The 15447-nt window shown below is 38.0% G+C and overlaps 1 protein-coding gene across 1 annotated transcript in view; it reads left to right on the forward strand.

The window, feature by feature from the left end:
• Positions 1–206: 206 nt before the first annotated feature.
• Positions 207–15447, forward strand: part of si:dkey-9k7.3 (circularly permutated Ras protein 1) — an 81613-nt gene continuing 66372 nt past the window's right edge. Inside the window, exon 1 of the mRNA XM_043706013.1 lies at positions 207–440. The gene's annotated coding sequence lies outside the window, so the exon portion shown is untranslated. The remainder of the gene's footprint in view (positions 441–15447) is intronic.

Here is a 15447-nt window from a genome sequence, read left to right on the forward strand (position 1 = left end):
GACAATCATAATGATTGTCTGTAACATAACAATGGATAAAGCCATAAAATTAAAATAAAATTAATGATTTTTAGTCACAATTAATTTACTTCAGAGTTATTCAGTCTAAACTGGATCATTTATTAAAGAAGCACCACCATTTCTGATTTTTTTTCTCTCCGCTATGTACTTCCTGTTTATGTTTAACCTAGTGAAACCTTTCTCTCTCTGTTTCCTGCGCATATCGGAACTATCTCCACCTTTTTTGAATACATATTCTATCTCTCAGTTAAAAATAGTTGCTGATGAAGGAGTGCAGATTGTAACAACTTATTTCCTGTCACAATCGTAGCATCACAACGTTCAGATATTGAAGAAGGCCCTTTTGAATTGCGAGGTGAACATTTGGACAGAAGGATTAAATCTTCCCATTCTCGGAGAAACCCTTCCTCATCTGTCAGGTACAGTTGTAATTTTCTATAGCCTGGGACAAGACTTGGTCCTTACCTCATTTGTGCACGTAACTTACAATTGGGAAAGCAGATCACTTTAGTAGATTTTTCTGCAGAGAAGTGTGCACCTACACTTACGATGTACAATTATACACATGAATGCTTTCATTTGTAACCACAGAATATATATAGAGACAACATTTTAAGCTTTTTTATATGGCTTCACTTGTGGAGAATGAGGTGGAAGCATTTTTATTAGAGAATGCTAAAACATAGGGAGGATGTTCGGGTAAGAAACCATGTACATGTTATGTGCCTTAACATTGTAATTGTGTTCATGCTGTTAACAACAATTTCTTTCAATACCATGTTAAGATATAGCTATACATTGAAAACTGTACCTAACAGGTTATAGATTCATACAGCAGATCCTTCGGTCCACCTGTCCATGTCGACCATAATCCCAAATTAAACTAGTCCCATCTGCCTGCATTTGCCCCATATCCCTTCAAACATTTCTTATTCGTGGACTTATCTAAATGTCTTTTAAGTGTTCTAACTGTACCCGCATCCAACACTTCCTCTGGAAGTTCATTCCACACATTTACACCTGTGTAAAAATAAATTGGCAAAATGTTAAAGAGTCATGCAGCACGGAAATAGACCCTTCAGTCCAATCAGTCCACGTTGACTATAATCCGAAACTAAACTCGTACCACCTGCCTGCACTTGGCCCATATCTCTCCAAACCTTTCCCATTCATGTACTTTTCCAAATGTCTTTTAAATATTGCAATTGTACCCACATCCACCACTTCCTCAGGAAGTTCATTCCACACACAAGTCACTCTGTGTAAGAAAGTTGTCCCTCATGTCTTTTTTAAATCTTTCTCCTCTGACCTTAAAAATATGCCACCTAATGTTGAAACTCCCCCATCCTAGGGAAAAGACAAATGGAGTTCTGTTAATGGACCTTTTGGAGAGGGACCCACACATAAATGGCTCAGTATTTTTTTGTTCTTGTTTATTTTTTGTCCTTATGGATTTCCTGTTAGCAAATAATTTTATTTAATCTATTCTTGAAAACTGGGTGTTGCAAACTAGGCATTGTGTAATGCCCACCCCTGGCATCCTGATCAGTTCTTACAAGTGAATGGGCTTGCTGCACTATTCACAAAAAACAGTTAAGAATTAATAATGTTGTTGTGTAAATGGAGGCACATATAGACCAAATAAGGATGTCTGGTTTACTTCCTGAATGAAATCAGTAAGCCAATTTTGACATGAAATTCTATCAACTTAACAACCAATTTTTCTTCTCATTTCTCAATGTGTTTAAACTGACCTCAAATCTCCAACTGCCATGGCATACTGTCCAGGTCTCTCATTATTGGGGCAGTAATATAACTACTGGAGATTTTGTGGTGCAGTGCAGAGGATGCCTGCCTTTGAGCTCAGGTTGGAAGATGTTTTTATAACGTGGCCGAACAGGGACATCCTTTTAACATATGCCAATGGCAACCCGTGAGAGCAGGAGAGAGGCCTGGTCAGCAACATGAAGGAAAGGATGTTGGAACCTCTGCCATAACTCCAGACTAGAACATGCTTGCCACAGCAACTCAAACTTCCTGAGGGCACTATAACCCATTATCACCAATACAGCAACTACACTATCTAACTTTAAATAACAAATCGTGGTAGGTGGTATTTTTCAATGAACAAGTTTGGGAGCAGAGTGTACTGTTTCATTGCTATTGGCTTACTGTTAAGATTGCATTCATCAGATGTCTCTTTGTGATTCCCAAGACTGGTCAGGCTGTTTGGCAAAAGTGGAAAATGTCAAGAGTCATCTCATCTTTGCATCAATAGCCCCATCAATGATCAACGGCTAGTTTCACAGAAAGAAGAAGAAACTAGCAGTCAGAGTTCAAGGATTATTAATTCAGAACTATAATTCACAAAGCATACAGCAGTAAAAATGTGTCCAGTATTATAGAGGGTGCATTTTTTTAAAATCTGTTTTATATTAGAAATTATGGGATGACCAACATACAGTCATATTTGTAGTTTTAGGATTAAGGATTACTTTAGAGTATTACAGTATGAAGAGGATTGTCATTCAATGGCTTCTGCAACATAGTTTATACCAAACAATCAAGCTCCAATTAGGTTTCTATATATTGGTTGGGTCCTGAGCATTAATGCCTGATATATTTAAACAATCCCAGCCTACTTTAGAATAATAAGGGCAATGCATTTTTTAAGATCAAAAATTTAGCTGTAGGCTCAACAATCAGATCGCTTTGTGACAGTTCAAGTCAACATGCCCCTTCGCATCATATCTTTAACTTCTTTAATCTTGACAAAGTTAATTTACCTCATGAACCTATTTATGCTTCAATGACTTTCCAACGTATTGCACAATTTTGTTTTGGTCAAAATGTTCCACAGTATTTTCCTTTTTACACCTAACTTCCTAATTTCTATTGAAAATGAAAGGTCATTTGCGTCCTTCATTATAATAGGTGTATAGGTGCAGAAATTTTCCATATAGCCCTCAAGCTTGCTCCACCACTCAAAAAGATCATAGGTGATCTTCGATAAAATCTTCACTTCTTCTGCGTTAATTGTGATGGCATCATAGACTAATACACGGAGTAATTTGGCCAACATTTATATGGGTAACACTAGCTATATTCGCTATTATCTGTTAAGATGGTAGTCCTAATAATGAAAACTTGTAAATGAAGACTTGTAAATGAAGATAAACTTTCCAAATTTTTTTCCTGCATCTCTCAATTCACTTTGTGCCCAAAAACTATTGATTATAGCCTTAAATATACTCATTAACTGAGTGTACAGAGTCAGGTAGAAAATTCCAAAGATTCACAGCCCTCTGAGTGCAAATAAAATCTATCATCTTAGTAGTAATTGGTTGATTGCTTAATCCTGAGATTTTGACCCGCTACCTTCAGATTCTCGAGCCAACGTAAAAAGCATCTTAGTAACATCTCCTAAATATTTTATACATTCCAATTAGATCAAGTCTCAGTCTTCTAAACTCTAGAGAACATAGGCCAATTTATGTTCTTAGGCATCAATCCAGTAAGCTCTTGTTGCACCCCCACAATATCTTTCTTTAGGTAAAGAAGCCAATACTCCAGGCTCCCCACACATTAGCAGCAATATTTCCTTAATCTTACACTCCAACCCCTTCAGATTTACTTGAGAGTAAACCTGTTGACTATAACCTGGTATTGTGTGATTTTTTTTAAACTTTGTCCACCTCAGTCCAACACCAGCAACTGCACATCTCAGAAAAAGAGTGACATATTATTTGTCTTACTAATTGTTTGCTATGCCTGCATATTAGCTTTCTTGTATATGGATGTCCAATTGCCTCTGAAAACCAACATTTGGTATAGTTTTGCCCTTAGAAAATAGTTATTTTTTCTATTAATCATAACTTCTGAATAAATTCTCGTCTCCCCCATTATTCTTCATCTGTTCCCTTATTTTCACTCATTTAGCCCAGTATAAGCTCCTGAGCCATGCTTCTTTCCCATCTGTTTTTGCTGTCAGCAAAAATAATAACTTACATTCATTGATATAGGTTGTAAATTGAGGAGCATGGATAGGATAAATAGACAAAGTCTTTTCCCTGGGGTAAGGGAGTCCAGAACTACAGGGCATAGGCTTAGTGTGAGAGGGGAAAAATATAAAAGAAACTTACGGGGCAACTTTTTCATGCAGAGGGTGGTACGTGTATGGAATGAGCTGCCAGAGGAAGTGGTGGAGGCTGATATAATTACAACATTTAAAAGGCATCTGGATGGGTATATGAAAAGGAATGGTTTGGAGGGATAGAGGCCAGGTGCTGGCAGGTGGGACTGGATTGGGTTGGGATATCTGGTCAGCATGGACAGGTTGGATCGAAGGGTCTGTTTCTGTGCTGTACATCTCTATGACTCTATGACTCTACTGATCCTTACACCACTCCAGTAGTTACACCCTGACATTTGAAAATGATCATTTACTTCTACTCCCTATTTTCTGTACATTATCAAACAATTTAGTCAGATTAATATTTTGCCCCCTATCATGTATTAATTCCCTTATATAAAATCATAGCAAATAATCATCTGAAAATCTTCACTCTCAAGCTCAATGCGATATTGCATCAAATTATGATCACTCTTCTCAAGACTGGTTTTAAACATGTGTGGTGTGGTGATTCAAACATCTACTAGCAAATTACTAAATAATCATGATTCAACATGCAATACAAAGCTGAAATATACTGTTCCCTATTAAGGGATTATTTTATTATCATTGTGGTAATTTTTAAAAATATATATAATGACATTTTCTGTTCTGCCAGAAGGTCGCAAACAATAAACTTTAACTCTGAATATCTTACTTGACAATGCTAATTGAAGACTGGTTTATTTACAACCTAAATTTAACTAGATTTACTATGACAAATAACTTAGAAAAATACAATCTTGCCACACACATTTTCTGATCTGCAGGTGTTATGGGGGTGGAGTTATTTTTAACATTTAATTTCTTCCTTGTAAAAATCTGAAGCTGCTCTGTTATATCTCTGGTATTAGTCATATAAAGAAATGGCAATCATATATCCCTCATCTGAGATAATAGGGGTAAATCCACTATTCCTCAGCATCAGTTCTGAGGAAGGGTCACTGGATACAAAACATTATCTCTGATTTCTCTCCACAGTTGCTGCCACACCTGCTGAGCCTTTCCACCAATTTCTATATTTGTTTCTGATTTCCACCATCGGCAATTCTTTTGGTTTTTAATCCAAAGCCATCTTCCTCTCTATCACCAGCACATAGTGATAACATTGTGTACCACATAAAAGATGCACTGAAGCAACTCACCTAGGGTCCTTCCACACCTAGAAGGACAAGGCAGAGCAAACATGGGAACACCCATCACCTGCAAGTTTCCATCCAAGTTACACACCATGCTGACTTGGAATTATACTGGCATTTCTTCACTGTTGCTGGATCAAAATCCTGGTACTCCCCCCTAACACTGTATCTACATCATATGGACTTCACCAGTTCAAGAAGGTGGTTCAAGGGCAACAAATACTGGCCTTGCCAGCAACACTGACATCTCATGAAATGATATAAAAACAATAGCTTATAGTTCTCACAAACAATGTAACTTGAGAGCTCATAGGTATGCCTGTGATTTCCTGACAGGCACTAATTGTGAGTGCTGCTTCCAACTGGAAACTCCAGATCACAGAACCTGTCCAGTCAGAGGGAACTGTAAATGCTGGAAATCTACAGTTTTAAAATACAAGAGGTCAGAAATGCACAAAGGGACTGATTTCACAAATACCCATTACTGGCAGAAAGGTTTGAATCCCCACAGCACATATGTTCAAAACTGGTTCTTGGAGTGCAAGCAGCAATTAAGAAGTAGTTAACATTTCACATTGTGTGAGATGAGATACTGTAATGTTGCATACTGTCAGTATTGCTGTGCACAATTGGATGCTGCCATTCTAACTGTTGTTTAAAGTTGAGCCAGTATGTCCGTACCTTCAATACCCTGTTTGGCCCCATGTCCCATATACTGTCCTTCACAAAAGCTGCTTTCTCTATCAGCACAAAGTCAGTCAGCCAACTTAACTGCTACTTAGCTTGGTGTAAACTGTCCAGCTAAGACAGAGACTAGATAATTCTGGTGATCAGCTTATGATGGAAGATACAGGAGAGAAGGAAATTTACAGAAGTCAAAAAACACAAAGGCTGAGAAACAGTGATTCCTTGCATGAAAATGTACATTCTGGTTAACAGATACTTTCAAAAGAAACAAGATAAAACTGTTGTTCATGATGGCGTCTCAAACTGAATCCTAATATTTCATCATAAACTTTAAACAGTGTGTGCAATGAGATCTTCAGCTATACCCTTCTGTCCTCCAGCCTTAATTATTCCATTGTTCTCCTCGTTTGTCTACCATTTTTCATACTCCAAATCCTCAGCTCATCCTACACACTTCTTTCCGTATCCTGTATCAAGTCCTGTTTGCTTCTGGCCTGTTGTCTTATTTAGGCACTTTCTCAAAAGCCTCAACCACACTGATGCATCCTAACACCAATGACATATTTCTTTATCTCTAAAAGCCAGTTACCAACTTGCCTCCTTCACTACCTCTAATTCTATCACTCTGCAGTTTACATCACATCTACCCATTCTGTCTCCAAGGTCATCTCTGCCATGAAGCCAATCTCCTGCTCCTGCTGTCTCATTTTCAGCCTCCATTGTAACAAAATAAGACAGCCTTGGCAATTTCTGAAGCAGAATGGAAAACCATATCATATTCGTCATCAAGGCTGTTTGCATCGATCTCTGCAATGTTATCAGCTTCACCATACCATGATCAACCCTTTATTCCTCCCTTTTTCATTGGTATTTCTCCAATGTCCTCATTGTTAGCCTTTTGTTTCTCACCTTTAAAAATTCCATTTCCAACATCTTGTCCCATGTAAAGTCCTATTTTTCCATTGCTCTTGATGAAGTACATTAGTTTCCTAGTTCCATTCATGTCCTTACATTTTTCTATATCCTTTCCCATCTTCTATAATGTTTTCAAGCATTGGAACTCCTCCTAGATTCTATGGGTCTCAGACTCTGATCTCTTGTCCATCTCTGCTTCTCATTGGTTGCAGAGCTTCTGCCCTCCCAAGACCTATTTTCCAGAATTCCCTGCTAAAAACCCATAAATTCTCCACCTCTCTCTTTACTTTCAAAACCTTGTCAGAATCCATCAAATATGGTTCCCATCAACTCTCCTAAATGTCATGCCATAGTTTGGTATCTTTTCCTATTGTTTCTCCTCTCCTCCATCCTCTACTCAACCATGTAAAACATCTAATGGTGCTTTTTAGTGTAAACATACAATGATGATACTACTCGAGACATCATGTAGCATCTATGGAAAGAGGGCAATAATATTTTTGTCTGTGAACCTCCATCAGATGTAAACTTTAATTGTATTTTCGTTGTTGAAATAATTGTTGCATACTATTGGGTGCTGCACCACACTATTAAGTACTATCACTTTTGCATATTGTTGTCTGCCATCTGTATTTTGTACAGCACTTTTGCTGCTATTGGAGTTGCTTATATTTTACCCTGTTAAGATACCATTTTGTATTTCTGTATATGGCTTTGCACTGTTGGACATTGTTGTATAACTTAAGTTGTTTGGCCACTGCTGCATGCCGCTGCCTGTTGTTGAACATTAGCGTGCCCTGCTGAGTGGTGGTCTGTACTATTGGATACTGTTGCATAATGTTGGATATCACTAAATACTGTTGAGTGTTTTGTGCACTGTCAGTAATCATACTTACAACAGAATAATGTTGGGTACTTTAGCTAATTTGGATGTTTTTATACTATTGTGCACTATTGGTGCTGTTGAGATCTATTGGATAGTGTTCTAACTGCATTTTTCCCTACTAATCTAGTCTGCCTTTATATAGTAGAGGGTCATTACTATCCCAATTGAGCTTAAATATAATCTGAATGAAATACAGCTTTATCTGCAAATAATTATTTCATACACACAATGTACTGAAGTGAAGCCATTTGGTTCTGTTTTCAATTATGCATCGAGTACAAACCGATTCATTTGATTGTGTCCTCGCTCACCTTTGTCTGTTGGGAAAATACCACCTGCAAGATCACATTTGAAATGACTTCCAGTTGTCTACAACAAATAAATAATGAATGAGAGCATATGAAGAGATGGGGTTGGTGAGGCAGTGGATGAGAGGGATCCTGTTAATTGTCTTTCCTTAATCTCATCATGAGTTACTTCTTCAGAAATTTGGATACCCTGATTTCTGCGTCCAAGAGTTAAATGAAACATAGAATTAAGAATTATTTCCAAGGTCATAACCAAATCAATATATCACAACATTGAAAATTGCAAAACAAATCATCAACCTCCCTCTATAATCCCAAATTCTCCATGATGTGGTCATCTCTTACCATATAAATGGGAAAATGACAGATTAATGTAGGAAAATAAAATGCCCAGTTAATGTCAAAAAGAGGGACAGGTTTGATCCATAGGTGAAAGGCAAGACATCTGTGAAAAACCTTTCTTTTTCTCTCCCTTAAGTGACCTGTTATATTTATCTAGAATTTATTGTTTACATTTTTGAGTTCACGCAATGTGTATTACTTTTTTTAACCTGATGATCTGTTTTTCAAATATAATCATATATCATCAAACCATGAATCAGCCCGTTGTCTAAAGATTGGCAGATCTAACCATGCAATACTCCCTCAGTACGGCGTCAAAGAATCAGACAGTTATGTGCTCATGATAACCTGGAGGAAAGTTTGAACCAACAACCTCTGCCTTCAGGAAAGAAAGTCTTACCACCTGAACCAAACTTTTCCTTGATACAATGATTTACTTTCATGACATATTTTAAATAAATATCTATTCCGTGGTGCTTTGGTTATATTTAGCTTAGAGCTGCTTCATTTTTTGGTGACATTTTGGTTAACTTCTCAACAACAACTTTATATATCTCTATAAAACCATGGGTGAGGTGTCAGAAGACTGGAGGTTGGCTAACGTGGTGCTATTACTTAAGAAAGGTCGTAAGGAAAAGCCAGGGAACTATAGACCGGTGAGCCTGATGTCAATGGTAAGTAAGTTGTTGGAGAGGATTCTGAGGGACAGGATTTACGTGCATTTACAAAGGCAAGGACTGATTAGAAATAGTCAACGTGGTTTTGAGATTGAGTTTTACAGTATCAAAGAAGACTGATGAAAGCAGAGCAGTGGATGTTCCATATGAAGTTAGCAAGATGTTCGACAAGGTTCCGCATGGTAGACTAGTTAGCAAGGTTAAATCACATGGAATCTAGGGAGAGCTAGCTATTTGAATACAGAATAGGCTTGAAGGTAGGAGACAGAGAGTGGCGGTGGAGGGTTGTTGTTTGGACTGGAGGCCTTCAACCAATGGTGTGCCACAAGGATCGATGCTGCCACTGCTTTTGTCATTTATATAAATGATTTGGATGTGAACATAGGAGACATATTTAGTAAGTTTGCAGATGATGCTATAATTGATGGTGTAGTGTACAGTGAAAAAGGTTATCTCAAAGTACCACAGGACCCTGATCCTATGGGCCAATGGGCCAAGGAGTGGCAAGTGGAGTTTAATTTAGATAAATATGACATGTTGTATTTTAATAAGGCAAATCAGAGCAGGACTTGTACAGTAATGGTAAGGTCCTGGGAGTGTTGCTGAACAAAGAGACCTTGGAATACAGTTCATAGTCCCTTGAAGTTAGCGTCACAAGTAGATAGGGTAGTGAAGAAGGCATTTGGTACAGTTGCCTTTACTGGTCACTGCATTGAGTATAGGAGTTAGGATGTCATGTTGCGGCTATACAGGCCTCTTCTGGAATACTGCATTCATTTCTGGTTCCCTTGCTATAGGAAAGATCTTCATAGAATCCCTACAGTGTGGAAACAGGCCCTTCGACTCAACAAGTCCATATTGACCCTCCAAAGAATAACCCACCTAGACCCATTCCCTACCCTACTCTATAACTCTACATTTACCCCTGACTAATGTACCCTACACATCCCTGAACACTACGGATATATAGCATAGCCAATCCACCTAACCTGCACATCTTTGTCTGTGGTAGGAAACCGGAGGACCCAGAGGAAACCTATGCAGACACAGGGAAAATGTGCAATCTCCACACAGTTGCCCGAGGCTGGAATCAAACCTAGGTCCCTGGCGCTGTGAGACAGCAGTTCTAACCACTGAGTCACCATGCCACTCCAAAGGGTGCACAAAATATTGACAAGGATGCTGCCATGTTTGGAGGTTTTGAGCTATAGGCAGAGGCTGAAAGGCTGAGGCTGTTTGCCCTGGAGCATCGGAGGCTGCAGGGTTGCCTTATGGAAATTTATAAAATCATGAGGGGCATGGATAGGGTGAATAGCCAACATCTTTTTCCCAGGGCAGGGAAGCCCATAACTGGAGGGCATAGGTTTAAGGTGAAGGGAAAGATATAAAAGGAACCTAAGGGGCAATCTTTCACACAGAGGGTGGTATGTGTACAGGATGAGCTGCCAGAGGAAGTGGTGGAGAAAGGTACAACCACAACAGTTAAAAGGTATCTGGATGGGAACATGAACAGGAAGGGTTTAGAGGGAAATGGGCCAAATACTGACAAATGGGACTGGATTAATTTAGTATATCTGGTTAGCGGGGACGAGTTGGATCGAAAGGTCTGTTCCATACTGTACAGTACTATGACTCCATGACTCATCAAATAACCACGCAAGAAGTGTTTGCATATGACATTTTAAGAAAGATTTTTAGTGTGTTTTTTTAAACTGAGAACATCTAGGAAACTTTGGCATTAAAAATTGCATGGAACAGTAGTTCAGTCCCTGAGGGATTAAGTGATAAAAAGATATGATGTTTCAAAGCAAAACTGAGTGGCAATGGAACAAGCAAAGAAATAAAGATGTGTCTACAACTGCAGAGAATGAGATCTGAAATAGTTGAATTTGATGTCGAGTTTGTAAGACTGTAAAGTGTGTAACTGAATGAAAAGGTGGTACTGTGTCCCATGCTTAAGTTAAACTTATTTAAAACATTTGTAACAGGTTGACAACAGAGAGACCAGAGTGGGGGTGAGATAGAAAGTTTAACGTCAGTCAGATAAGATGGAGGTCCAGAAATAGTCTTGCAAACTGAACGGAGGCATTTTGATAAGTGATCACCCAACTTGCGCATAGACTGTGTGGAGGAGACAATGTTGTAAGCATGAATTACAGGTTACTAATTAAAAGAAGTACAAAGTAAATAATCCTTTCACCTGGAAGGAGTTTGGGTCTTGGACAACTAGTGACTCAAATTAAACTTGCTGCTGATAGCAAACGCTGATACTCAACAGAGCAAGTATGCTTTTTAATGACATGCTAATGGAATGTCCCAGGAAACAACTTTATCTATTCCTGCATATTGTCAATTATTCTTTCAGATTTAAACATTTTAAGCTTTAAAATGTTTCTTTTCCTTTATATATTTTTCTCTCTCTCTTAGGCCAATCTTTTTTATTCACCCTTATTTATCTTCCCACACCTGGTTTTGTTTTGAACTACTCCCTCTAATCCGCGATCTTTGTCAATTCTTCTGTTCATTTCTTAGTCCTTTAGTCCACTACTTATGGAGAAATACTGTCAGTCCCATTATTTATCAAGATCACCGAGATGCCCTGTGGCCATCACCAATTTTTTGCCACCTCATACTTCCATTAGCTTTGGAGGTAATTATTTAAAAGACAGAACCTTTTTGCTAAAAGCTAATATCTCCCATTCCAGCAAAATCTGCCCCAATATATATTGCCCCTAAAGAAGTACAGATTTTTCAGAATTCTCTTAGAAAAGGAGGAATGGCACTTGAAATGCAATATTGTCAAATTATTCAGCAGACACAAAGGATCTTTGCCTGTGATCCACGAACAAAGTACAGTAATCTATGAATGACAGTTCATTCATACTTTTTCCAGTCACCAGCACAGTAAACAACTGAACGGGACTCAAAAGATTAAGCACAGTACGATGTTTCACATCCGTCTGTCAGAAGTCTGATGAAAAGTCGTTATTTCTTAGGGATCAAATGGAAATCCTATTAATTTACGAAATGAAATAACAAACTGCAGGTGCTGGAAATCTGAAACAACAGCAATTGTGGGAGAAACTCAACAACTCTGGCAGAATCAGTGAAGAGAAAGCAGAGTTAACATTTTGAGTCTTGTGATCCTTCTTCAGAGCATAATGAATGAATCCCATTAATCCACTCATTTGAAAATTTTACAAGCCAGGTCAGATCTACCAATTACAGATTCAATGATAGCTATTGAGTCTCCTCAGGGAAATTTCCTGATAAGCATTCCCAGATTCTACTGATAATGAAACAAATTACAAGCACAGGCAATCCTAGGTTGCGAACAGGTTCCTTTGTTGAGTCGATTTGTATTCAAGTTGGAACACAATACAGAACAATCTAAAACAGCCATTCATAAGTACAGGAAATGTTTGCATATCAGGTTTTTAAAATTAGATCCCTGTAAAGGATCAACTTCATAAGTACAAGTGTTCGTAAGTCAGGGGCTTTGTAATTCAGGGATCCTCTGTATTCACCAATTCTCAAAAACCAATTATCTTACTCTGCTGGAATTCTGTACCCCAAAAAATGTAATCCTGCATCGTTCACCTCAAAAAAAATTCATGTTAGCTTTTGCATCAGTCAACAAACAACGTTTTTTCATTACAAGTGGTCAATCTGTACATTAGTAATGGCATTCAGAAGCTGTTATTTTATCAGCCAAACCTGGTCTACCATATTTAACAACATCCTTGACAAATCAGGGACTTTGGAATGAGAGGAAATTTGACAATTAAGTGCTTGAACTTACCAAGTTGGAAGTCCAAATTTTTCAAGTACTTAAATCTGAATTTTAACCTGTTAAACTATTAAAATATATTGGAAACCAGGCAGGAGAATCGGTCTGAGTGCTAAATGAATGAAATGGATAAATCAGATTTAGTGCACATACGTGACTTCCATTGATCATATTGATGAGGTGTACCTGCTCCAGTGCAAACTGTTAAGCAGCATTAAATATTGTTATTTACTAGATTTATTATATGCTATCATCTCAACCCAGTAGTGGAAGGAATCAAGTTGATTGCATGGCATTTATTTTATTCAATTTAAATTGATTAGATACTGTAAAAATGAACTATCAAACTGATTTTTATTGTCTCATTTTAATACCTGGGATTTTCCCTGGATCAAAATGGCTTTAAAAAAGAAAATACATCTAAATATGTTGACTGCAGTGCCCCCTGACCGTAGGTTGGGCCCGTTCATGGAACTATCAATAAACAAGACCCAGTCTGAACTGAAATTAATATGCCATCAAAATGACTGAAACCAGGCACACAGATATATATTCCTGAAGAAGGGCTTATGCCCGAAACGTCGATTCTCCTGTTCCTTGGATGCTGCCTGACCTGCTGCGCTTTTCCAGCAACACATTTTCAACACAGATATATATCTCCTGTTTGATTTTCATCTTTGTGAAGTTTCACACATTGACATGGAAGTTATCTGTAGATTATCCAGCTTGTAAAAAAAAACAAAGCCAGACATGGGAATAAACAAATGAACTGTATTTCAGGCAACATCTTTAGAGCACAGCAGAGACAATGGTGGATTCGGGACAACAGGAGTGGAAAACATGCCTAATGTCTCCCTGTTTTGTATCAGCTGTTGGAAGTCAACTCCCAGTGAAAAGCAAATCAGAAAAACATCCATTCTTGAAGAACAAAATTGTAGTCTTATGTTGGAAACGTAGAATATAGGAGCAGGAATAGCACATTTAGCTCTTTGAGCCTGTTCTGCCATTCAGTATGATTACAACCAATTGCCAACTCAGAATCCTTCCCTACTTTCTCACTGTATCATTTGATCCCTTTAGTCCAAAGAAGTATATCTACATCTTTTGTAAAAGCCTTTGATGTTTTGGCCTCAACCATTTCCTATAGTAGATAGTTTAACAGGCTTATTACTTTTTGAGAGAAACAATTTCTCCCCATCTCTGTCCTAAAAGGTCTACCCCTAATCATTATACTGTGACCATTGGTTCTACATTGCCTGGTCAACAAGAACATCATCCCTACATCTACCCTGACTATTCCTGTGAGAACTTTATAGGTTTCTATGAAAGTCCTTTAACCCTAACTTTAACCATAACTCCCTCATTTTTCAGAACTCGAGAATATATTCCTAACTTATCCAGTCTTTCCCTGTATGTCAGTTCTGGCAAGAATTAGTGTAGCAACCCTTTTTCACATTCACTCAATAGCCAAAGCATCTTTCCTCAGATAAGGAAGTCAAAACTAAATACCGTACAGTACTTCAGGTGTGGTTTTACCAATCTCCTCTATAGTGCAGCAAGACATCCTTACTCTTGTGCTCAGAACCTCTGGTTATGAAGGCCAATATACCATTTAGCTTCTTCATCATGTACTGGACCTGTATACTTATTATCAGTGACTGGTGTACAAGAATACTGAGATCTTGTTTCACCTCCTGCTTTCCCAATCTATTCCCATACAGATAATAATCTGCTGGCCTATATATTTTTGTTATCAAAGTGGATAAGCTCACATTTATCCATATTATACTCCACTTGCCATTTATTTGCCCACTTTCTTAACTTGTTGAAATCACACTGAGGCACCCCTGCATCCTCTCCACAAGTCCCACTCGGTTTCACGTCATTTGCAAATTTTGAGACATAATATATACTTTCATCATCTAATAATTGATATTTATTGTGAGTAACAGTGTCTACACACCGATCCCTACAGTACCCTGCTAGTCACTGACAATAATTTAGAGAAAGACCTCATTATTGTATTCTTTATTGCCTACCTAACAACTAACCTCAATCCATTTCAGCTCAGGATCTTCAATCACATGTTACATGTTAATCTCTTATATGGGACCTTATTGAAAGCCTTCTGAAATTCTAAGTAAACCACATCCACTGCGCCCCTCCCCCACCCCCCACCTTATCCATTCCAATAGTTAGATCATCAAAATTCCAGCAGATTTGTTAAGTCTGACTTCCTCTTCATAAATCGATGTTGACGCTGTTTGATCCTGTCATTATCTTCCAAGTGCTCTGCTATTACACCTTTTATAATGGACTCTAACATTTTTTTCCACTACCAATGTCAAGCTAACTGGGCTATAATTGGCTCTTTTCTGTCTGCCACTCTTGTTAAATATTGGGGTTACATTAGCTATCTGCCTTTAATTGTGTTCGTTTCCTCAGGGCCATTTCCTTTTTAATACTAATTTATGTCAATTCCTTCTTCACACTTAACCCTGCGTTCTCTCA

The sequence above is a fragment of the Chiloscyllium plagiosum genome, chromosome 16 (assembly GCF_004010195.1).
Source record: "Chiloscyllium plagiosum isolate BGI_BamShark_2017 chromosome 16, ASM401019v2, whole genome shotgun sequence".
NCBI lineage: Eukaryota > Metazoa > Chordata > Chondrichthyes > Orectolobiformes > Hemiscylliidae > Chiloscyllium > Chiloscyllium plagiosum.